A 25,830-nucleotide genomic window follows, 5' to 3' on the forward strand; every position below is an offset into this window, starting at 1 on the left:
ACCGATCCCTTCTTCTAGTCAGGATGTACCACAGATTTCTCTTCGCTCCAATTCTATTCAATACCTCCTCATTAGTTATGTGATCTACCCATCTAATCTTCAGCATTCTTCTGTAACACCACATTTCGAAAGCTTCTATTCTCTTCTTGTCTAAACTATTTATCGTCCATGTTTCACTTCCATACATGGCTACACTCCATACAAATACTTTCAGAAACGACTTCCTGACACTTAAATCTATACTCGATGTTAACAAATTTCTCTTCTTCAGAAACGCTTTCCCTGCCATTGCCAGTCTACATTTTATATTCTCTTTACTTCGACCATCAACAGTTATTTTGCTCCCCAAATAGCAATACTCCTTTACTACTTTAAGTGTCTCATTTCCTAGTCTAATTCCCTCAGCATCACCCGAATTAATTCGACTACATTCCATTATCCTCGTTTTCCTTTTGTTGATGTTCATCTTATATACTCCTTTCAAGACACTGTCCATTCCGTTCAACTGCTCTTCCAAGTCCTTTGCTGTCTCTCAAAGTTTATATTTCTTCTCCATGGATTTTAATACCTACTCCGAATTTTTCTTTTGTTTCCTTTACTGCTTGCTCAATATTCAGATTGAATAACATCGGGGAGAGGCTACAACCCTTTTTTACTCCCTTCCCAACCACTGCTTCCCTTTCATGTCCCTCGACTCTTATAACTGCCATCTGGTTTCTGTACAAATTGTAAATAGCCTTTCGCTCCCTGTATTTTACCACTGCCACCTTCAGAATTTGAAAGAGAGTATTCCAGTCAACATTGTCAAAAGCTTTCTCAAGGTCTACGAATGCTAGAAACGTAGGTTTGCCTTTCCTTAATCTATTTTCTAAGATAAGTCGTAGGGTCAGTATTGCCTCACTTGTTCCAACATTTCTACGGAATCCAAACTGATCGTCCCCGAGGTCGGCTTCTACCAGTTTTTCCATTCGTCTGTAAAGAATTCGCGTTAGTATTTTGCAGCTGTGACTTAATAAACTGATAGTTCGGTGATTTTCACATCTGTCAACACCTGCTTTCTTTGGGATTGGAATTATTACATTCTTCTTGAATGTAATTTAATATTATCCCCATATACGGCGCAAATGCTTCTGGCTGCCTCCGCTGCCGTCAAGCCTCTATCGAACACAAACAGAAGAATATATCAGAAATGTTCCAATTTCTCCATTTGGCACTCCATTTTCTAGCGTCCACAACTCCACTGAGTATCTACAAATGACAAAATGACTGTATGCAACCCAAATGGCAACAGTGCACTACAAATATAGGAAGACAATTGATAAATAAACCAATAGTAGCCGCAATATCACCATGCAAAACGAAAACGCTACGAACTTATGCACCAACCCAAAACAACGTTCTGAGTTCCGCTCTCGTAGGGACAATATAGAGAAGGTTAGACTAATTACAGCTCGCACATAGGCGTTTTTGCAATCACTCCTTCCGCACTGCATACCCAAAACGAACGGGAAGAAGCCCTAGTAAATAGCGCAATGGGAAGAACCCTTTGTCATGCACTTCACAATGGTTTGTAGTGTGTAGATGCAGATATTCTTGTCGGTTTGTTCGCGCATGGTGTAAGGGAACACAGGACCTTTTTAAAACGATGTGTATAAGGAACCAACACACACAAACACAAAAACCCACACACACACACCACGTACACGAGATGTGTACACATTCTGCTTTTAAGCTGGCCATGGTAGCCTGTTAGGCAGGCAGGCAAGTCTCCGCACGGTGTGAGCAGAACAGCAGAAAGGGCAGGGTGCTTTACTCCCATCCAAACCAAACTATGCCCAGCCGAAGCGGCAACAGGAATCTCGCTTGCCTGCGCGTTTTCCCACAGCACTACGCTTATCTAGTAGTTTATTCTGCACGCTTTCATTATAGTGTTACGAATAGCTTCGGAAGTTCAAGAAAAGTCTTTTTTTACCCGAGTATAACAAGACTTGGCTCCTTGAAACACATATTAAGTTTGGGTCACAGTAGGTCACAAAATGGTGAATTTCATTCGACATTTTTTTTCTCTCCAGACATACTTAGGGCTTATTTATGTATTTCGATACGAACGATTTTCTCCTAACTTCGGCGTTTTTCGGCTATCGTCAGTGCACCTTTAAAAATGTTTTGTGTAGTAATAAGAATCAACTCTAAAGTCGAGGTCCTTTGCACCTGAAGATGTCTGTTATACTGCAACGCCAACTGAAATCAGGTTTTCGAAGTCTAGTTTCTGTAACCGTGTGTTTCAGCCAAATATGACCCCAGTTATACAAATTTTAATTACTTTTTCCAAGATGTGTATTGCGAGGTCCCTGAATTCATTCTAAGTGGCTGAAATAGTCATTGCAAATTTCCCAAATACATTTAAGCAATCTTGAAGTTCGTTTTTCATATTATACTAATCTAAGAAGTACATGTCTGAAAGAAAAAGTTTTTTTCGTAGTACGTTGCTTACCACCAAAAAGTGGATCTTAATATCGACTGACCCATATTTTTCCCTATTTCAGTCAATGTTTGCCCTAAATTTAGAACGCCTGTGCACTGTTAAATCGCTTCAAGTCCTTAGCACACAGTTCCACACTTTTATCAACCACAAGTCTGTGTCCTCTTTCGACATTTTTATGGAATGAGGAAAATTTTGGTCAAATTTATAAACATGTCGCAACATACTCGAAATTCCCGAATGAGTGTTTAGTAACATTTTATACAGTTTGCACTGCGAGACACCTACCGATTTATTTGAAGCGCTTCATAAGTACAGAATTTTTTCCTGCTGCACTTGGGGTCTGTTTCGTGACTGGCATATATTCCCTGAACCTTTTTCTCCCCTCAGTCTCCCTTAAGATTATTTTGTTCAGTTTGCTGGTCCCACCTTTGTAGTATATAAGCTGCAGTGAAATTACCTACGCAAACACGTACCTGGCTAGTCACGCTGTATTGATAGCGCAGGCTGAACGGGTCCCGTGGAACTTTCCCGGCTTGCGGAAGCCCAAGTTGGCCTGCTTTAAGTACTGTGCTTCGGTACACATGTACTCTCGTGTCTCCGTTGCGGCAGGTCGAGCTGCTATAATGGTAGCGGCGGAGATGGGGGCAGGCAGGCTGTAAGGAGAATTTGTGCATCTTTGAGATAAGCACACACACACACACACACACACACACACACACACACACACACACACAGAGAGAGAGAGAGAGAGAGAGAGAGAGAGAGAGAGAGAGAGGCGGAAGGGGTTGGAGGAGATAATTTTTGTTGCACTCGTATCTGCACAACAGTGCAACAGTCGACGATATGCATTTTGTGTCTTGTCTGGACAAAAACTTGTTCCTTTTACTCTCGGTACTTAGTGCTGAAAACAATAATGCCCACTTCACCCTTCACTCTGAAGTCTTCCTTTATTAGGTTCCTACTGTTCTGTTCTGTCTCGGGTTTGTTTTGTAGTGTTAGTTGAATCGAATATAAGAGAGCCATCATGGCGCGATTTCCACAGCCAAGGCGACCACACCAAAGTAATTTATTTATTTATTTTTCCGTGGGACCAAATTAAGGAGAAGTCTCCATAGTCATGGAACGAGTCAATACATGAAATTATAACACGATATTAGAAACAGATAAAATGAAATATAAAAAAACATATTCAGGTGACAAGTCGTAAGTTTAAATGAAGACAATCAACAATGTAACACTGGAATTTGCTTAATTTTTTAGCTCTTCCAGGAGCTCCTCGACAGAATAGAAGGAGTGAGCCATGAGTAAACTCTTCAGTTTAGACTTAAAAGAGTTTGGGCTACTGCTAAGATTTTTGAGTTCTTGTGGTAGCTTATTGAAAATGGATGCAGCAGAATACTGCACTCCTTTCTGCACAAGAGTCAAGGAAGTGCATTCTACATGCAGATTTGATTTCTGCCTAGTATTAACTGAGTGAAAGCTGCTAACTCTTGGGAATAGGCTAATATTGCTAACAACAAACGACATTAAAGAAAATATATACTGTGAGGGCAATGTCAGAATTCCCAGATTTGAATAGGGGTCGACAAGAGGTTCTCGAACTTACACCACATATAGCTCGAACAGCCAGTTTTTGAGCCAAAAATACCCTTTTTGAATCAGAAGAATTACCCCAAAAAATAATACCATACGACATAAGCGTATGAAAATATGCGAAGTAGACTACTTATCGTGTTGAAGTGTCATTTATTTCAGATACTGTTCTAATGGTAAATAAAGCAGCATTTAGCTTCTGAACAAGATCCTGGACATGGGCTTTCCACAACAGCTTACTATCTATCCGAACGCCTAGGAATCTGAACTGTTCCGTCTCGCTTATAATATGCCCATTCTGTCTGACCAAAATATCGGTTCTTGTTGAATTGTGAGTTAGAAACTGTAAAAACTGAGTCTTACTGTGATTTAGCATCAAATTATTTTCCACAAGCCACGAACTTATTTCATGAACTACATTATTTGTTACTGTTTCAATATTACACACAAGATCCTTCACTATCAAGCTGGTGTCATCAGCAAACAGAAATATTTTTGAATCACCTGTAATACTAGAAGGCTTATCATTTATATAAATAAGAAACAGCAGTGGCCCCAGCACCGACCCTTGGGGAACGCCCCACTTAACAGAGCCCCATTGGGACTGAACATCACTACCACTCTCAATATTGCGGAGAATTACCCTCTGCTTTCTGTTCTTAAAGTACGAGGCGAACCAATTGTAAGCAACTCCCCTTACTCCATAATCGTCCAACTTCTGCAGTAATATTTTGTGGTCAACACAGTCAAAAGCCTTGGTTAAATCAAAGAAAACACTTAGCGTTCGCAACCTTTTATTTAATTAGTCCAAAACCTCACAGAGAAAAGAGAATATAGCATTTTCAGTTGTTAAACCATTTCTAAAACCAAACTGAACAATTGACAGCAAATTATGTGAATTTAAATGCTCTAGTAACCTTGTATATACAACCTTCTCGATAACTTTAGCAAACACCGATGGCATAGAAATAGGTCTAAAATTGTCAACATTATCAATGTCTCCCTTTTTATAAAGTGGCTTCACTACCGAGTACTTTAATCGGTCAGGAAACCGACCACTCATAAAGGAAAAGTTACAGATATGGCTGAGAACTGGGCTAACGTACATAGAACAATACTTCAGTGCCCGTTGGACACTATAGACCGGCAGCATACCCGTGGATATTTTGATTAATAATTTCAGAGTCAACATCTATAAGCAGTTCACTAACTTTATCTCTAATACTTTGTATATTTTGATGAAATATACTAATTCCTTCATTACTCGGATACCTAAGCTTTGTCAAAAGTGATTCCCTTGTTAGAGAGACTTCCCTTAAGCAGGAATACCTATCAGTTGACTTCAACCTAAAAAAGGTGCAGCTCTAACACCCACTACTGCAGGAATTTTCCCATGAGTGATCCCACCAACCCCACCTATGCTGTCACCTATAAGCTTTGCCAACCTCCCCTTCCCATACCTGTTGAGGTGCAGGCCGTGTCTAGTGAAACCCTTCCTGCTGATAGACTCCACCGACACCACTGAAATGTGACCCATGCTTTAATGTGTAATGTGTAATTCATCTGTGGGTTAATTCATTTTTCTGTGTTTTATGTTTTACGTTTTGGTGATAACGTTTTTCAAGTTTTTTTTCACTGTCCTGAAGACATTGTTACAGAAACGACGGTAATATTGGTAGTCAACCGAATAAACCGTAATAAAGTTATTACTCTGTAACGTGCCACCGGAGACCACGGATCGCCACAGATACCGAAGTATACCATTTGATGAACAGGAGGATCTGCAACGAATTGACGCATGGTGCAGGAAATGGCAATTGAATCTCAATGTAGACAAGTGTAATGTGCTGCGAATACATAGAAAGAAAGATCCTTTATCATTTAGCTACAATATAGCAGATCAGCAGCTGGAAGCAGTTAATTCCATAAATTATCTGCGAGTAGGCATTAGGAGTGAATTAAAATGGAATGACCATATAAAGTTGATCGTCGGTAAAGCAGATGCCAGACTGAGATTCATTGGAAGAATCCTAAGGAAATGCAATCCGAAAACAAAGGAAGTAGGTTACAGTACACTTGTGAGCAATATTCAAGCAGTGGGCGAACCAGATGGGGTTGATAGAAGAGATAGAGAGGATCCAACGGAGAGCAGCGAGCTTCGTTACAGGATCATTTAGTAATCGCGAAAGCGTTACGGAGATGATAGATAAACTCCAGTGGAAGACTCTGCAAGAGAGACGCTCAGTAGCTCGGTACGGGCTTTTGTTGAAGTTTCGAGAACATACCTTCACCAAGGTGTCAAGCAGTATATTGCTCCCTCCTACGTATATCCCGCGAAGAGACCATGAGGATAAAATCAGAGAGATTAGAGCCCACACAGAGGCATACTGACAATATTTATTTCCACGAACAATACGAGACTGTAATAGAAGCGAGAACCGATAGAGGTACTCAAAGTACCCTCCGCCACACACCACCTGGTGGCTTGGGGACTACGTATGTAGATGTAGATGCATCCGGTCGCCCGTATGTAAAGCGAATTTGGCCACCAAATGTCACGAGTATAAAAGGAGGCACAGAGTACTGTGTTGTCACAAAGCAGTAACCGCAGAATGAGTCGGTCAGGCGAGGTAAAGTCACCCGAATAAGAAATCCACCAGGAACATTTCAACCCGTCTAAAGCTGCTCATGTCTACTGTTGATAATGTGCTTGTGGAGTGGAAACGCGAAGGAGCAACTATAGCTAAACCAAGAGCAGAGAGACTTCATGTCCTGACGGATGGGGAATGTGGAGCACTGCGGAGGGTAACAGCAAAGAAAAATCGCATGAAATCCACGGAAGAGATCACTCGTGAGGTCCAAAGTGCAACCAGCTGTCCAGCAAACATAACAGCACAATGAAAGTGCATAATGAGCTAAGAAAAGTGGGATACAATGTTCGAGCAGCTCCTCATAAGTCACATACAGGGGATAGGCAAAATAATGTGAACGCCTGAACTTACTTGGGAACGGTTTATTAATAAAGGGTTGGACCCCCATTTACCCGTAATACAGCTGCGATTTTCTTGGAATACTGGCATATATTGATTGTATAGTCTCCAGTGGAGTGTTATGCCACTCTTCGATCAGAACCTCTTCTAACTCCTGTAGTGGTAAGTACTGGGAGATGAAGAAGCTTGCACAGGATAGAGTATCATCAAACCAGTCTCAGGACTGAAGACCACAACAACGACGAGGTAGGCGGAAATCTGCTCCGGAGTCTGAGCTCCAATACCGCCCACAAGGGTTCGATAATGTTCAAGTCCGAGGACTGTGGTGGCCAGGGAAGACACTGCAGTTCAGTTGCATGTTCCTCATACCAAGGTTTTACTGTCCTGGCTGTGTGAACGGGTGCATTATCGTCCTGAACTGTGGCATCATTGTTGGGGAACAACATTTGATCATTGGGTGCACCTGATCACCTTAAGGGGAGTAGGACGTCAAACGGGCCGACTTGGAGCAGGAGAGGCATCACAGGGCATTTTAATTTCCACTGTCTATACTTTTACAAATAAATTCATAAGACTTTGTCAGCATCACCAGGAAGGATTCAGAATTCACAGTCATTGCAGTGGAAGATCGAAAACATAGCAAAATAATTTTTTTTTACGTGTGAAATTTCATCATTCTTTCACTTACTAATCGCTGCATTTGTTGCTATAGGTACACCTTTCTTCATAAGTTAGAGAGATTCTTCGATTAATTTTGCACAGCATACAAACCATACTTACAGGTGTACGAAACTCTCGAATTTATTTAATTTATGAAAAAACGAATGAGCTGTTACATTTTAAACTTCATGTTTAGAAAAAACATAAATTTTCTTGTTAATTGCCTCAATTTTTCCACAGTTCTTAATAGATTTGTAAAATTCTAGAGTTTCATCATACACCTTTGAGTGTGGTTTGTATGCTGTGCAAAATTCATCGAAGAATCTCTCTTACTTATGAAGAAAAGTGTACCTATAGCAACAAATGCAGTCATTAGTAAGTGAAAAAAACTATGAAATTTCACATGTAAAAAAAATTTATTTTGTTATGTTTTCGAACTTCCACTGCTGTGAGTGTAAATTCTGAATCCTTCCTGGTCATGCTGACAAAGTTTTATGAATTTATTTGTAAAAGTATAGACAGTGGAAATTTAAATGTCCTGTGATGCCTCTCCTGCTCCAAGGTGGCCCGTTTGACGCCCTACCCCCCCTTAAATATTCACATGATTGTCGGCCGTAACACGGCCTTTGACAGTAATAATGGGACCAGCAGAATACCATGATACGGCTGTCAACACCATCACTCTTCCACCACCGTGCTTAACCGTTGGAATCAAGCAATCAGGATTGTAGGCTTATTTTAGCGTTCTCCAGACGTAAAGCCGGCCCGACATTGGAAATAATAAAAACGTTGACTCGTCGGACCATAGGACGTGTTTGCATTGACCAGCCGTTCAGGATTTATGCTTCTGACACAATATTTTACGCTTCTTTGCGTTGGTTGTCGTCACTGATGGTTTCGGTATAGCATCTCGACCACGAATATTCGGTTTATGGAGTTCTCGGCGGACAGTGTGAATAGATGAGGGGTCTCGAAGATGGCTATCGAGCTCTGCAGCCACTACAGCCGCCGTAATTTGTATTGTTTTGACACAATTCGTTTCAGCGTTCGACGCTCTCTGTCATTTAGTTCTGATTTGCTCCCACTAATACATTTATACGATGATGTCTTTCCATGTTTTGTGTAGGCAGTCATGACTGTTGAAACAGTTACTCTTGAGACATTCAGTAAGTTGGCTGTCCTGGTTGCTGATGCTCCAGTTAATCGGGCTCCCACACTCTGCCGTCTTTGGAACTCTGTTAGGTCTTCCATTGCAAGTCGACCTCTGCCTCTGAATGCAAATCCGAAATGTGCACTCTCGTAAACAACCTGCACAGAAGCCTAGTCCGTACTGAACACGCACAGTCCAGCGCGACACGTGCCTTACCTGCGTTGTTGACCGTCAGGCACAACCATCCCATTACTACCACTGTTCACATTATTTTGCCTATCCCCTGTATTTCTGTAGTCAATAAAAAGCGACACTTGAAGTGGTGTAAAGAGCGATGCAACTGGACTGTGGATGGCTGGAAACGAGTGATCTGAAGCGATGAGTAACTTCATACCTTGTGACAATCCGACGGAAGGGTTTGGGTATGACAAATGCACGGAGGGCGTTACCTGTCATCACAATATAGTGCCGGCAGAGAAGCAGAGGGGAGGTTATATTACGGTATGTAGGTGTTTTTCGCTGGTAGTGTTTGGTCCCCTTATTGCGCTTAAGAGAACGCTAAATGTGGAAGGCTATTGAATCTGCCTTTTGCCCATCATCCATGGCTCGCACGATATCGTGTGCGAAAAGGACAAGCTCATTTTCGCACGAGCTACAGTGGTTACAAGTACATATTAAACCACAAATCCCCGGCTGAGTACGTCACATCAAAGGCCTGCAAGAGGCAAGGGCGTAACCACACCTAGTAAAGCACTATGGTTGAGGATAAGCTTACTTTCTTTAAAATGGTGTAACTAAATCACTCCCACAACGAGCTACGGCCAATTTCGTCCGTCTCTCTGCTCCCTCGCGTGACCTAGTGCGAGGCCTCTAGTGACCTGCATGTCGACGGGACGTTACTCCCTGACCTCACTGCTTTGTGCGAGTTATGAACACGTGCCAGTCGATGAACAAAGCAAGCTTCCGCTCAGCTCTCTGCTGTGACAAACGCACGGAAAGGCACGCTCTGCTGATTCGAAAAAACATATCACAATTTACTACCTGGGGAAGCTCGACTAAAGGAACTCACACAACCTCCACGAAAACGCATCTCATAATTTGTCCGAAAAAGACCTATGATAGTGGTACGAGAATAAATGTGCTGTTCATAGCCACGAGTATAGTAGTGCAAGTATGATGAAGAATAAAATTTGAGGTATAGAATTTCTTGAACGATTTCTGCGGGTACGTACTTCACTAATCATTGCACAGTGTATGTCAGAGGTCTCAAAATTTTCCAAAAACTTTTGATTCAGTGCCACATCGACGATTTCGAATGGAAATTTGATACAACTACACCGAAACTATCCTGAAAAGCTGGAAGCAGCACGTTATCCTAAATGTACAGCCGTTTACTAATGCTAAAGTAATATATATTCTGAGCCGTGGAGTGTGTCACTGTTGTGCACCAATTACTCTGCAAACAATATCAGTAGCACTCTCAGTGTAAAGGGAAGTAACCCCAACGTATGGTACAGAGAAAAGCACCCTCCACCACGCATGCACAGTCTATGGAGTCGCTTAGTATATATATACACACACTACTGGTCATTAAAATTGCTACATCACGAAGATAACGTGCTACAGACGCGAAATTTAACCGACAGGAAGAAGATGCTATGATATGCAAATGATTAGCTTTTCAAAGCTTTCACACAAGGTTGGCGCCGGTGGCGACACCAACAACGTGCTGACATGAGGAAAGTTTCCAACCGATTTCTCATACACAAACAGCAGTTGACCGGCGTTGCCTGGTGAAACGTTGTTGTGATGCCTCGTGTAAGGAGGAGAAATGCGTACCATCACGTTTCCCACTTTGATAAAGGTCGGATTGTAGCCTATCGCGAGTGCGGTTTATCTTATCGCGAAATTGCTGCTCGCGTTGGTCTAGATCCAGTGACTGTTAGCAGAATATGGAATCGGTGGGTTCAGGAGGGTAATACGGAACGCGGTGCTGGATCCCAACGGCCTCGTATCACTAGCAGTCGAGATGACAGGCATCTTATCCGCATGCCTGTAACGGATCGTGCAGCCACGTCTCGATCCTTGAGTCAACAGATGGGGACGTTTGCAAGACAACTACCATCTGCACGAACAGTTCCACGACGTTTGCAGCAGCACGGACTATCAGCTCGGTGACCATGGCTACGGTTACCCTTGACGCTGCATCAGAGACAGGAGCGCCTGCGATGGTGTACTCAACGACGAACGTGGGTGCACGAATGGCAGAATGTCATTTTTTCGGATGAATCCAGATTCTATTAACAGCATCATGATGGTCGCATCCGTGTTTGGCGACATCGCGGTGAACGCACATTGGAAACGTGTATTCGTTGTCGCCATACTGGCGTATCACACGGCGTGATGGTATGGGTTGCCATTGGTTACACGTCTCCGTCACCTCTTGTTCGCATTGACGGCACTGAACAGTGGACGTTACATTTCAGATGTGTTGCGACCCGTAGCTCTAACCTTCATTCGATCCCTGCGAAATCCTACATTTCAGCAGGATAATGCACGACCACATATTGCAGGTCGTGTGCGGGCCTTTCTGGATACAGAAAATGTTCAACTGCTGCCCTGGCCAGCACATTCTCCAGATCTCTCACCAACTGAAAACGTCTGGTCAATGGTGGCCGAGCACCTGGCTCGTCACAATATGCCAGTCACTACTCTTGATGAACTGTGGTATCGTGTTGAAGCTGCATGGGCAGCTGTACCTGTACACGCCATCCAAGCTCTGTTTGACTCAATGCCCAGGCGTATCAAGGCCGTTATTACGGCCAGAGGTGGTTGTTCTGGGTACTGATTTCTCAGGATATATGCACCCAAATTGCGCGAAAATGTAATCACATGTAAGTTCTTGTATAACATATTTGTCCAATGAATACCCGTTTATTATCTGCATTTCTTCTTGGTGTAGCAATTTTAATGGCCAGTAGTGTATATACGGGGAGTGAGACTGACAGAGCACCACTTTCAGCGGCTTTTTCCTTCTTTTTCCACTGGGTAATGTGTAGGACACGGGGAATCAGTTTACAAGGAAGATAACTTCAAAACGCTCTTACGACTCATCATAGAATATTGCTCCAATATGTAGGACCCCGTCCAAATAGAACAGGGGGTATTGATCGCTTAAAAAGGGCAGTATGAATAGTCATGATTTGTTTGACACATAGGAGAATGTCACAGAGATGCTGATGAAACTGAAATGGCTGACACTTTCAGACACACACTGACTACAAAACCTTCCTGCAAAGTTACGAATCCAGTATTAAGTGAGGCGTCTAGGAATATACTACGACCTCGTACCTATCGTTCCCGTAGGGATCGCGGAACAGTATTAGACATACAAAGATAAGGATCAAGAGAACGTCTTCTTGTTGCTCGCTAACATTTGATGAGAAGCTTTAGTGCCGTTGTTGGGAAGATGCTGCCCCGTAGAGGAATTAAATCAGTATTCCAGAGCGGTCGCAAGCCCCTATACCTGGCTCTTCAAACTGCAGCTGTCTACGAACTTCGATATGAAAGCGATGAAGTCTACGTTGGTGAAACCGGGAGACCGATTAGCGCTCGCATGATGGAGTAGGAACGCTACGTACGACTGGAGCAACACAGCAAATCAGCTACAGTTGAACACTTCTTCCGGGACTGTGGCCGATCTGTTAGTTTTCAAGGGCCTGCTCGGCAGCCATGGATACAGCAGCATAATATAAGAGAGATTGTCGAAGAAATGAGATAATCGTGGTCCAGAACTGCGCTGCTCCTACAGTCGCAGGTTCGAATCCTGCCTCGGGCAGGTTAGTTAAGTTTAAGTAGTTTTAAATATAGGGGACTGATGACCTCAGATGTTAAGTCCCATAGTGCTCAGAGCCATGTGAACCATTTCTTTTAGATGATCGTGTGGCACTGATGGCTGGGAGATCCCATCCGGAGAATTTCCGCCGCCGGGTTGCAAGTCTCATTTCAGGCGACGCCACATTTGGCTGCTTGCTTGTCGGTAATGATGACATGATGAGGAGGACAATCCAACACACCACAAGCGGAGAAAATCTCCATCCCGACGGGAATCTAACTCGAGCGCGCTCTATGGTAGGTAAGCACGTGACCACTGATCCAAGCAGGCGCACATCGAAGAAATTAAACCCCATGACAGCTTCAACTGGGAGGATAGCCACAAGTTACCGTCAGCCTGGCTGCCAGCGATCCTAGTCCATCTGGTGGCGTATGTTCGCCAGCTAGAAACTCCACATGAGCCGGGTTCAATAGCATATCAAGCGCCCAGAGAACTGCCGTCTGGCATCAAGATCTCGCTGCAGGAAAATAAAACCCCCGTGTACAGGCTGACAGTAAACCGTTGTCTACGAATCATCTGCCACAGTAGCGCAGGTAATAGCCCACCGTGCCATCCGGGGTGGCCGAGCGGTTCTAGGCGCTACAGTCTGGAACCGGTCGACCGCTATGGTCCCAGGTTCCAATCCTGCCTCGGGCAAGGATGTGTGTGATGTCCTTAGGTTAGTTAGGTTTAAGTAGTTCTAAGTTCTAGGGGACTGATGATCTTAGAAGTTAAGTACCATAGTGCTGAGAGGCATTTGAACCATTTGAATAGCCCACCGTATAGCCACTGCTCCACAGCAATCTTTACTTCAAACTGTCGATCCCAGAACGTGACGTCAGTAGACACCTGACAATGAAATAAGACAATACACAGGGTGAGAATTAATAAAACTGACAAACCGCAGGAACGGATTCCTCATTGGAAATGGAGCAAAAAAGGTCCTATGAACATGTGTCCAGAAATGGACCGTGTGCGTGCATCGACAAAAACTCATCCCGGAACACAATACAGAGCTACACTGCATCCACGTCACGACAGATGTTCAAAGTGGCCTCCATGGGATGCAATGCAGGCGTTCACACTTCGGATCAAGGCTTGCCACACTCTTTCGCACGTATTGTTCTCTTTCCGAAAAGCGTCACAGGCGTCGTGAACACGCTATAAAAATTGCTCTGAGCACTAGGGGACTTAAACATCTGAGGTCATCAGTCCCCTAGAACTTAGAACTACGTAAATCTAACTAACCTAAGGACATCACACACATCCATGCCCGAGGCAGGATTCGAACCTGCGACCATAGCGGTTACGCGGTTCCAGACTGAAGCGCCTAGAACCGCTCGGCCACTCCGGCCGGCGTGAACATGCTGTTGAAGTGTCTGCACATCAGAACTGGTTCAGCATAATGCTTTTCTGATGGCTCCAAAACTAAAAAATCCTGGGGTTTAAGCCCGGTGATCTAGCTGGCCATGCCACAGGGCCTCCAGGTCTTATCCAACGTCCAGGGATGATAATGTTGAGGTGTCGTCGAACTGTAATGTAAAAGTGGGGTGGTGCTCTGTCAGGCACAAACCGCATAACCTGTCGTATTGCCAAATGCACATTCTCAAGCAGCCGAGGCAGACTATTCCGCAGAAAGTCCAGGTACGGTCCACCGCCGAGGCATTGTGGAATAATAACCGGTTCAGATATGTTATCGCCAGGAATCGCTGCCCGCACATTGACGCTGAACCGATGTTGATGAGACGCCTCAATCATTCCCCGAGGATTGTCTGTAGCCTACAAACGACGATTATGAAGATCGATGCTGCCAGTTGTGACAAAGGTTGCTTCGTCGTGTAAAGAAACTGCTTCTCTACTTCTGAAAAAAAAGCTTTCAAATAATAAAACATGACCTATACAAGGAATCTGACTACCCCTTTCAGTCATGGACGAAGAAAAAAAAATTGCATAGTCTTTGTCAGAACGTGCAGAATCTTATGTGGGGCGAATAAGACGTCAATTTTAATGTAAATATGGTATGCCAATGTTTCCATAATAAAAAAAAAATAAATTAGGTAATTCAGTACAATTATTATACAGATGCGATAAATCACTTTAATGGGGGCCAAATGAACAATTAAAGTCAATATAATTCCAGGAAACCTGCAAAAGTAAAGAAATAAATTATTGTAGGGGCCTACATAGACATCGCGCATCTGCTAGATGCCCACGAAATACGTAATTTTGTTTTGAAACTGACGGCCAATGAGAAAATAGGTTCAAAATACTATTGGTTAGTTTTCAAGCAGTAATGGTGGACAGCATCAGCTGGTAATACACGTAATTTTATGGTAGCTAATTTTACTGCACAAAAAATAAAATATATGCTCCCTCCAAAAGAAGTTACACACAAACATTAAAATAAAATTATGATGAGCAGCAAAATGTCTGAGAAGAATTTTGAAAGAAAATTATTAATTGAACTTTAATTTGGCGGGTTTTCAACACTATCAACAAGACGAAATATTGGAAAGAATATTTATTGGAACTAAACAAAATTGAACCTTGATATTGTGACAGTATTTTTAAAATAGATAATTTAACTACAGTTGTCTTTAATTTTGAAATGAGAGAGAGCGTAATAATTTTCTTTTAATGTCTTCACTGTTCATAGTGCTCAGAGCCATTTTTTGTCTTAACTGTTGCTGCAGGCAGTGCGATGACGTCAGCGGTGGTCCGCGCGGACGATGTGTGAAGTGAATCCTGGTTCGTGGCGTGAAGATAATGATGGATCCTCCAGTTTCATTAATATTCCAGTTACGGCGGTGGTCCACGTCTCCGTTGTAGTCGAATCAGCTGGCAGCACTGGCGCGATAATAATAGTTCCAGTGTGTGCGTTGTCGTTACGCGCGCGACGTTTTATTATTAAAAGTTTATTAATCACGCTGTGCGGGTAGGCCGGAATTATGCAATGTCTTTAGTATTTACGATATATAGCCAGTTAATGCCAATACTTCGCACAGTTCTTTCACCGTGTTGCCACGGGAAAACAGTCACATAAGTTTATCACTATAGCAGTCCGTTAAACATCAGTTCAATTTACGTCGTCGTCTTTAAGACAGTTTGGACGATATAATAAATGTTTCATGATCAAATCACAGCACTGTTCTTTTACTTAACATTTTTGGTTTGTTCCACTTTCACGCAATTCTAACAGTTACTGCCTCCACACGACAATGGTGTCTGGCTCACAGCTAATTGTCACAAGTTCACACAGTATGTAAAATCGTCACCGCAAACACTCGATATACTTTTCAGGTTTTACTGATCACTTAATAATGCACGATCTCCTATTAACACATCGGACGCACTGTAATTAATTGTTCCTCCACGTATCACCGTCTTTCACGCCGAACTTTTCAACGTTTCTCCACCCGCGAACCGGCCACGATACCACAACAACTCGCATCCTCTCTATCGATAGTCGTTCGCTCTCTCCCTCTCTCTGACACAGTACTTCTCCTAGCCTAACCAAAGATTTACAAAGCGTATAAAACCAGAACATTCATATTCGTACAATATAAAATATAAAACAGTAGCAAAATAAATGAAGAAACAATGTGACATATTAACAAATAAAGAATAGTTGAAATAAATGATATATACTTACTATGACAAGGTAATGCACGAAAGAAAAAAATATTATAAACTTTCGGGGAAAGCAATTTCTTTACAGTCGGAGCCGGCCGTTGGTGGCCGAGCGGTTCTAGGCGCTTCAGTGTGGAACCGCGCGACTGCTACGGTCGCAGGTTCAAACCCTTCCTCGGGCATGGATGTGTGTGATGTCCTTAGGTTAGTTAGGTTTAAGTAGTTCTAAGTTCTAGGGGACTGATGACCAGAGATGTAAGTCCCATAGTGCTCAGAGCCATTTGAACCATTTTTTACAGTCGGTAGAGAGGACTGATGATAAAAATCCCATAATTGTGATTGCAAAAACCACCTCTCTGCACGTTCGTCTGTCTGAAAGAACCCACGATCACACAACCAACCAAAGAGGTCTTGAAATGTTGTATGACGTGGTTGGTATCCTTGAAGGTACTTGTTTTGGTGTAGCTGTGCTGCCTCTCGACTGTTTCCATCTGCTTGGCCGTACACAAACACCATCTCGGCTTGTTCCCGACATGAATACCGGACCATTGTGATGCTTACAGTTCGCTGCGTCATTCACACAGCCTGTAACACCCAAAGAACACACCGCACGTTGTCAGAGGCACTTTCATTCGTCAGCGCCATCTACCGTGGCAACGATGCATTTCCGGACACAGGTTCCGCTATTTCCAGTCTGGAATCCCTCCCTGCAGTTTTTCGGTTTTATTAATGTTCACCCTGTGTAGGGGAAGACCTTGCCAAGTGCACTCCGTCTTCAGGCCACAAGTGGCCCATCGGGACCATCCGACCGCCGTGTCATCCTCATTTGAAGATGCGGATAGGAGGGGCGTGTGGTCAGCACACCGCTCCCCCGGTAGTTATGATGGTTTTCTTTGACCGGAGCCGCTATTCTTCGGTCGAGTAGGTCTTCAATTGGCGTCACGAGGCTGAGTGCACCACGAAAAATGGCAACAGCGCATGGCGGCCCGGATGGTCACCCATCCTAGTGCCGGCCACGCCCGACAGCGCTTAACTTCAGTGATCTGACGGGAACCGGTGTATCCACTGCGACCTTGCCCAGAATCCAGCAGTTATTCGCTCTGCAGAGTACCGCTGCAGAGTCGGTCGAAATGTCAGAATTCTAAAACTTTTAATGTTTCATAATGACGCCGCCTAATACCCTAAACGATTTTTTTCAAATTGACACTGACAGTTGAAGCAAACGAACTTACATAAGAATAAACTCACTGCGGAAGCATTAATATATTCTTTCCACACTCCATACGTGAATGAAGCGGCAAGAAACCCTAAAACGTACTACAACCCTCTGCCACGCTTCTCGCAATGGCTTGCAGAAGTACAGGTACAGATGTATATCTCGCGTCAGAGTTATGATAATGGTGTAAGAGAGATTACGTCCCGTACGGTTGCGTAGAGACAATAACTGTATCCTTACCCCGTACTCGAATAGAGAAGAATTAAAAGTCGGTGATAGTGGTATGAAGTACGCTCCGTCATGCAATATACACTGGCTTGCAGGCTATACTTATTGGTTTACACTGGTGAGCCAGAACTAGAGTTGCGCTTTGCCAAAACTATTGTTCGGTAGCCAACGACTTTTCTTTTAAATGGTTCAAATGGCTCAGAGCACTATGGGACTTAATATCTGACGTCATCAGTCCTCTAGGACTTAGAACTACTTAAACCTAACTAACATAAGGGCATCACACACATCAATGCCCGACGCAGGATTCGAACCTGCGACCGTAGCAGTCACGCGGTTCCAGACTGAAGCGCCTAGAACCGCTCGGACACACAGCCCGGCAATTTTTCTTTGTTTCTCTGTTTGTCTGCTTTTTTTGCGCATAATTAGAACCATACATCTTTCATCGTCAGTCCATTGTGTATTTTATATCCTTACAAAATTTGAATTGCGTTTTATAAGCAATAAAAATTAATGAATCGGCTATCTCCTACGCTATAATGTAACCAAAGCAGTTATTTTGATGCAAGTACAGTTTACCTGCATAAAAATAAAAAAACTTTTGGAGTTATTAACATTAGAAGACAGTCCTAGGTTGCACAATGCTCTTGTTTTTTAGCGAATAAGAGCATTCTGCAATCTAGGACTGTCTTTTAACATTAATCACAATAAATGGTTGCTGCACCACCGTGCCACAACAGATTAGAATGAGTTTCATCTAATTACTGGCAACGGCCTCGCCGCAGTGGATACACCGGTTCCCGTGAGATCACCGAAGTTAAGCGCCGTCGGGCGTGGTCGGCACTTGGAAGGGTGACCATCCAGGCCACCATGCGCTGTTGCCATTTTTCGGGGTGCACTCAGCCTTGTGATGCCAATTGAGGAGCTACTCGACCGAATAGTAGCGGCTTCGGTCAAGAATACCATTATAACGACCGGGAGAGCGGTGTGCTGACCCCACGCCCCTCCTATCCGCATCGTCCACTGAGGATGACACGGCGATCGGATGGTCCCGGTAGGCCACTTGTGGCCTGTAGACGGAGTGCTTTTTTTTAATCTAATTATTGTTGTTATTTTGTACTCAGTATAACGGTCTTCATAATGATCAAAGGCAAGAATTTCTATTTATTGCTAATAAGTGCAAAATTTGTTTGTGAATAACAGAAACGTGTTTTCTGTATCTCGAAAAAGCATTGAAGCGGCGTTTGATATGTCTTTTTGTATGTTTTTTTTTAGATTTTGCATTTTTTTGAGTAATTTGCGTTTGCTAGCGCAATGTGATAAATCTATTTTAGAATTTCAATTCTGCTGTAAATACTATTTATTTTTAAGAAACAGTTCGTAGGATAACTACATAGTACAAATGTTCCGGAGATAACGTGGTCCTTTATAGATCCTCAATGACTCTCCACATGGTTTACCACCTCCAGTTGAAAGAGCAATCTAGTAAATACAGAAACAAAGCGATCCAAACGAGGTAACGCCCATTAGGTATGCAACATACCTAACGTTCAGGTAACGCGGTTACGATCTTAACTGACCTACGCTAACAGGAAAGCTACCGTAGTCTACGCTTACTTGTGACAGAGTGCGGTAGCCGTTTGTATTTTGGTGCTAATGACAGCCAATGCAACGAAAGGCAATTGCCTAGCTTGGCTGGTGCTGATCTCCAACCAATGGTGCAGAATGACTCAGAATGTTGGAAGCAATTCATTACTTGTTCTTGGATGCTAGGCACAAATGTGAATGGGTTACGATGTGCCTGGTGCACAATACGGGGGTCCTCCCTTATGGTGGTCACATGTAATCGGTCAGAACCTTGACAACGTGTGTGCTTGCCCTCACATTCAATTGTATTCCTACATCGGGCCACTGTAATACTGAAATGTCTCACAAATCTGGATGGTGCGCGAATCGGTCAGGTGCCCAGATAGACCCATGATGAGGCCCTTTCAAACTCTGTCAGGCGCTGATAATGGTGTCTCACACGAGGCTTCGGCATGTCCTTCACAGTGATCCTCAATATCTGAGGCTGTTCATGTCCCTCATATAGCCCACCAAACCTGATAGCTACGCTAAACATGGAAAACAGCAAAGCGCTCCAGTAACCGTTCTATCTGGGACTGTAATCATTTACAAACAGCCCGATGGTGTGTAGTTGTGAAGCGTGTCGTTTGCCACGGTTCCTGTTTTCCCCTGGTTTATTTCTGTTTGAGGTTTCCGCTCTTTCCTAGAGGCGGTTGCTGAGCCTCCGCTAGCTCGCTACTAGCGCGTCCGCTGCGAGGTGGCGGTCAGCCGTGCAGAGCACGGAGGCAGTCGAGGCGAGTGCTTGGCCCTGCACGACCGTTCTGGAGCGGGACGCTAGGTGCCTCTCTGGTAAGTCTGGATGGGCCCAAAAATCCGGGGCGTGAGGACACAAGAGGCCGTAATTCTGTGGACAACGTTTGGTTTCCGTTCATAGGCTGGGGAAGCTAAGAAGTCCGTCTGCGGCTGCCAATAACCTCCAGGAGGTGGTGTCGTCACTGAAAGTAAGATTTTTCATCTAGTTATTGCAACGGTCCTCGTCTGGCGGGGACAATCTCCCGGTGTTGTGGGAGCTATTTATAACTGTGTGGCAACGTTTCTCTGCTTTGAGTCTGTGATCGGAAATTGCCTTGCGTGTGTGTTACTGGCCCCTTGCATGATCGTGTATTTGAATGCTATGCTGACTTACTTAAGGCGCGTGTCGTAAAAAAAAATAAAAAAATAAAAATTTCTGGCTGTGGACCTTCTGCAGGCCGTTGTTTTCCTATGGACGGCGTAGGTCACTGTGTGGATAAGCACGTTGTAAAATGTAAATAACCTTGTACTGTCTGGCGGAGAGGTAGAGTGAACTGTGGCCAGTTAATTTTATGGATGTCTGAATTGCAAGATTATGTTAATGTTCGCTAATATCTGTTGTGTTTTAGTACGTAAGCATATTTAACTTTAGTCATTGTTATTGTGTATATATTCTTGTGTTTAAGGAGTTTAGTTCAAATGGTTCAAATGGCTCTGAGCACTATGGGACTTAACTGCTATCAGTCCCCTAGAACTTAGAACTACTTAAACCTAACTAACCTAATTACATCACACACATCCATGCCCGAGGCAGGACTCGAACCTGCGACCGTAGCGGTCGCGTTGTTCCAGACTGTAGCGCCTAGAACCGCATGGCCACTCCGAAGGAGTTTAGTCCCCGTGGCATATAAGTGCTCTATTTAGTTATATTTAAGGTAGTGCTAGAGTTTCTATTTGGTAATCCGCCTAGCCACGAGTGATGTCGGTTGCTCGGACTCTCTGAAATGTTGGGTCTATTGGGTAGAGACCGTTGCTGACATGCTCTCCTCAGCTCCGAATCCCTGTATTGATACTACGGCGGTAATTCTGCCGGAATCTCATTTGCAGAAGTTATCAGTTCTTGTGAGCACAAATAAAGCTACCTATGCCTCTGTTATTTTCGTCCGCTCACCAGCAAGCTTTGGTTAATGATGAAAAATCGCCAACTGGTATTCGTCCAACCTACTGGCTCGTGTTAGACGAGTTCCCTTTCCAGTTCGGGTAAATGTTTCCTCCTTCTGGTTAAGCCGTCATCCTTCCCCAGCCCTGCTTGGGTAATACAGTGTGTTTCAGAAATGACCGGTATATTTGAAACGGCAATAAAAACTAAACGAGCAGCGATAGAAATACACCGTTTGTTGCAATTTGCTTGGGACAACAGTACATTTTCAGGGGACAAACTTTCGAAATTACAGTAGTTACAATTTTCAACAACAGATGGCGCTGCAAGTGATGTGAAAGATATAGAAGACAACGCAGTCTGTGGGTGCGCCATTCTGTACGTCGTCTTTCTGCTGTAAGCGTGTGCTGTTCACAACGTGCAAGTGTGCTGTAGACAACATGGTTTATTCCTTAGAACAGAGGATTTTTCTGGTGTTGGAATTCCACCGCCTAGAACACAGTGTTGTTGCAACAAGACGAAGTTTTCAACGGAGGTTTAATGTAACCAAAGGACCGAAAAGCGATACAATAAAGGATCTGTTTGAAAAATTTCAACGGACAGGGAACGTGACGGATGAACGTGCTGGAAAGGTAGGGCGACCGCGTACGGCAACCACAGAGGGCAACGCGCAGCTAGAGCAGCAGGTGATCCAACGGCGGCCTCGGGTTTCCGTTCGCCGTGTTGCAGCTGCGGTCCAAATGACGCCAACGTCCACGTATCGTCTCATGCGCCAGATTTTACACCTCTATCCATACAAAATTCAAACGTGGCAACCCCTCAGCGCCGCTACCATTGCTGCACGAGAGACATTCGCTAACGATATAGTGCACAGGATTGATGACGGCGATATGCATGTGGGCAGCATTTGGTTTACTGACGAAGCTTATTTTTACCTGGACGGCTTCGTCAATAAACAGAACTGGCGCATATGGGGAACCGAAAAGCCCCATGTTGCAGTCCCATCGTCCCTGCATCCTCAAAAAGTACTGGTCTGGGCCGCCATTTCTTCCAAAGGAATCATTGGCCCATTTTTCAGATCCGAAACGATTACTGCATCACGCTATCTGGACATTCTTCGTGAATTTTTGGCGGTACAAACTGCCTTAGACGACACTGCGAACACCTCGTGGTTTATGCAAGATGGTGCCCGGCCACATCGCACGGCCGACGTCTTTAATTTCCTGAATGAATATTTCGATGATCGCGTGATTGCTTTGGGCTATCCGAAACATACAGGAGGCGGCGTGGATTGGCCTCCCTATTCGCCAGACATGAACCCCTGTGACATCTTTCTGTGGGGACACTTGAAAGACCAGGTGTACCGCCAGAATCCAGAAACAATTGAACAGCTGAAGCAGTACATCTCATCTGCATGTGAAGCCATTCCGCCAGACACGTTGTTAAAGGTTTCGGGTAATTTCATTCAGAGACTACGCCATATTATTGCTACGCATGGTGGATATGTGGAAAATATCGTACTATAGAGTTTCCCAGACCGCAGCGCCATCTGTTGTTGAAAATTGTAACTACTGTTATTTCGAAAGTTTGTCTGCCTGAAAAGGTACTGTTGTCCCAAGCATATTGCAACAAACGGTGTATTTCTATCGCTGCTCGTTTAGTTTTTATTGCCGTTTCAAATATACCGGTCATTTTTGAAACACCCTGTAGTTGCCCGAGCGTCTATTGCCGCTCAATGTTCCAGGAGAATGAAATAACAGGTTAATTATCTACTCAACCGTTATGCCCAAGAATGGGGAATGAGAGTAGTTCTGGATAACCTAAGTATTGTACATTATTAAGATAATTCTAGGTTTCGAGAAATTGCTGTTTGGTAAAATTGAGCCTTCTCTGTCGGTAATCCGGCGTATTCCACGCTCCAACATTGTTATAGAACTGAAAGATTTGATTTTGATACATTTGCGAAGACGTGACTTAATTATTTGCTATTGATATTAGTTGCTTTAAATGAATCTTCTTTAATCTGTGGTTATAATTCTTAATGAGTGATCGTCCTTAACGGTGTAACATTTAATGTATGTCTGATTGTCCCCTATGCCACGTACTGACTCCATTCAGAGACTGAAAAGGTGATCCTTGCTCAAGTTTATGGGACTTTATTAACCGTTGATCTTTATCGTTTATGGTCTTAAATACATGTTTGTTAAAAAGGAATAATCACAGATTCCTATTGCTTATTAAGTTATTCTTAAGTTATGTAGCAAATCTTACGAGTGCAGATATTCTCTCACTGTTACACTTGCTTGTCCTGTGGTTTGCACTGAAGGGTGTGACAATAAATGCAAAATCTAAAGTGAAGCGTTGGGGCGAATTAATCCTTTCCCTTATCATTACCTTTAAGATAACTGATTGTTTGTCGCTTGTTATTGAAATTGGTTTAGAGAACAGTTTATTGATTGACCCCCTAGAAAGAGTATATCAACTTGTTACATTCACATAGAGCGTGTATTCTGGATTCTTCACTTTCTTTGTCAGGCAATGTACTTAATACTGTATGTCTATATCGATTTTTAATTTATTTTCATATGACCAATAATTTAAAATAAAAAGACGCTACTTTCATTAAAAATTCAAAGTCAGTATTTTTAACTAATATTTCTGTTTCTTGATACATATGGAATTTAAATAAAACTAGAAATACAGGGCTATTACAAATGATTGAAGCGATTTCATAAATTCACTGTAGCTCCATTCATTGACATATGGTCACGACACACTACAGATACGTAGAAAAACTCATAAACTTTTGTTGGGCTGAAGCCGCACTTCAGGTTTCTGCCGTCAGAGCGCTCGAGAGCGCAGTGAGACAAAATGGCGACATTAGCCGACAAAGCGTATGTCGTGCTTGAATTTCACTCACATCAGTCAGTCATAACAGTGCAACGACACTTCAGGACGAAGTTCAACAAAGATCCACCAACTGCTAACTCCATTCGGCGATGGTATGCGCAGTTTAAAGCTTCTGGATGCCTCTGTAAGGGGAAATCAACGGGTCGGCCTGCAGTGAGCGAAGAAACGGTTGAAAGCGTGCGGGCAAGTTTCACGCGTAGCCCGCGGAAAATTGGCTCATGCCACAACTGGAGACCGACAGCGCCGACTTCATCTTTCAACAGGATGGTGCCCCACCGCACTTCCATCATAATGTTCGGCATTTCTTACACAGGAGATTGGAAAACCGATGGATCGGTCGTGGCGGAGATCATGATCAGCAATTCATGTCATGGCCTCCACGCTCTCCCGACTTAACCCCATGCGATTTCTTTCTGTGGGGTTATGTGAAAGATTCAGTGTTTAAACCTCCTCTACCAAGAAACGTGCCAGAACTGCGAGCTCGCATCAACGATGCTTTCGAACTCATTGATGGGGACATGCTGCGCCAAGTGTGGGAGGAACTCGATTATCGGCTCGATGTCTGCCGAATCACTAAAGGGGCACATATCGAACATTTGTGGATGCCTAAAAAAACTTTTCGAGTTTTTGTATGTGTGTGCAAAGCATTGTGAAAATATCTCAAATAATAAAGTTATTGTAGAGCTGTGAAATCGCTTTAATCATTTGTAATAACCCTGTAGAAGTGGTTTCTAGCGAAAGTCTAACCAGCGGCTTCACTGCTATACACTGATCAGCCAGAACGTTACGATCACCCATCTAATACGCGGCGAGTCAATCTTTGGCACGGATAACAGCGGCGGCACTTCGTGACATGGGAGCAATGAGGTCTTGATAGGACGCTGGAGGGAGATGCACCACATCTGTCCACACGAGTCACCTTAACCCCCGTAAATTCTGAGGAGGGGGGCGATGAGCACTGAGATAACCCAGATGCTCTTCTGTCACATCCCAGATGCGTTCGATCGGGTACAGATCTGGCGAGGCGGGGTTGGGGGGGGCAGCACATCAATCCGAAGGTGCCACTGCGTTCCTCGAACCACTCCATCGCACTCCTCGCGTTGTGACATGGCGCATTATCTTGTTGAAAAATTCCACTGCCGTCGGGAAATATGATCGTCATGGACGGGTTTACGTGCTTTCCAACCAGTGTACGATGTTCCTTGTCCGTCATGGTGCCTTTGCACGAGCTCCACTTGACCCGTGGACGCCCACGTGAATGTTCCTCAGAGCACAGTGGAGCCGCCGCCAGCTCGCCTCCGTCCCATAGTACAGGTACCAAGGAGCTGTCCCCCGCGAACCCGAGCGATTCCCGCCCTCCGATCGTCATAGTGAACAAGGTATTGGGATTCGTCAGACCATGCAACGCTCCGCCACTGCATCAACGCCCAGCGCCAATGGTCACGTGCCCATTTCAGTCGCCGATGTTGTAGTGTTAATACGAGGTACATTCAAGTTCTAAGGCCTCCGGTTTTTTTCCTAATTAACTACTCATCCGAAATCGATGAAACTGGCGCTACTTCTCGACGTAATCGCCC

At 43.9% G+C, this 25,830-nt stretch overlaps 1 protein-coding gene and 1 pseudogene across 3 annotated transcripts in view; both read left to right on the forward strand.

Moving 5' to 3' along the window:
* Window positions 1–25,830, forward strand: part of LOC126092022 (fatty acid 2-hydroxylase) — a 622,506-nt gene that overhangs the window by 322,073 nt on the left and 274,603 nt on the right. The gene's annotated exons all lie outside the window — the stretch shown is intronic.
* LOC126093827 (5S ribosomal RNA) lies at window positions 18,593–18,710 on the forward strand (annotated as a pseudogene).

The sequence above is a fragment of the Schistocerca cancellata genome, chromosome 7 (assembly GCF_023864275.1).
Source record: "Schistocerca cancellata isolate TAMUIC-IGC-003103 chromosome 7, iqSchCanc2.1, whole genome shotgun sequence".
NCBI classification, from domain to species: Eukaryota; Metazoa; Arthropoda; class Insecta; order Orthoptera; family Acrididae; genus Schistocerca; species Schistocerca cancellata.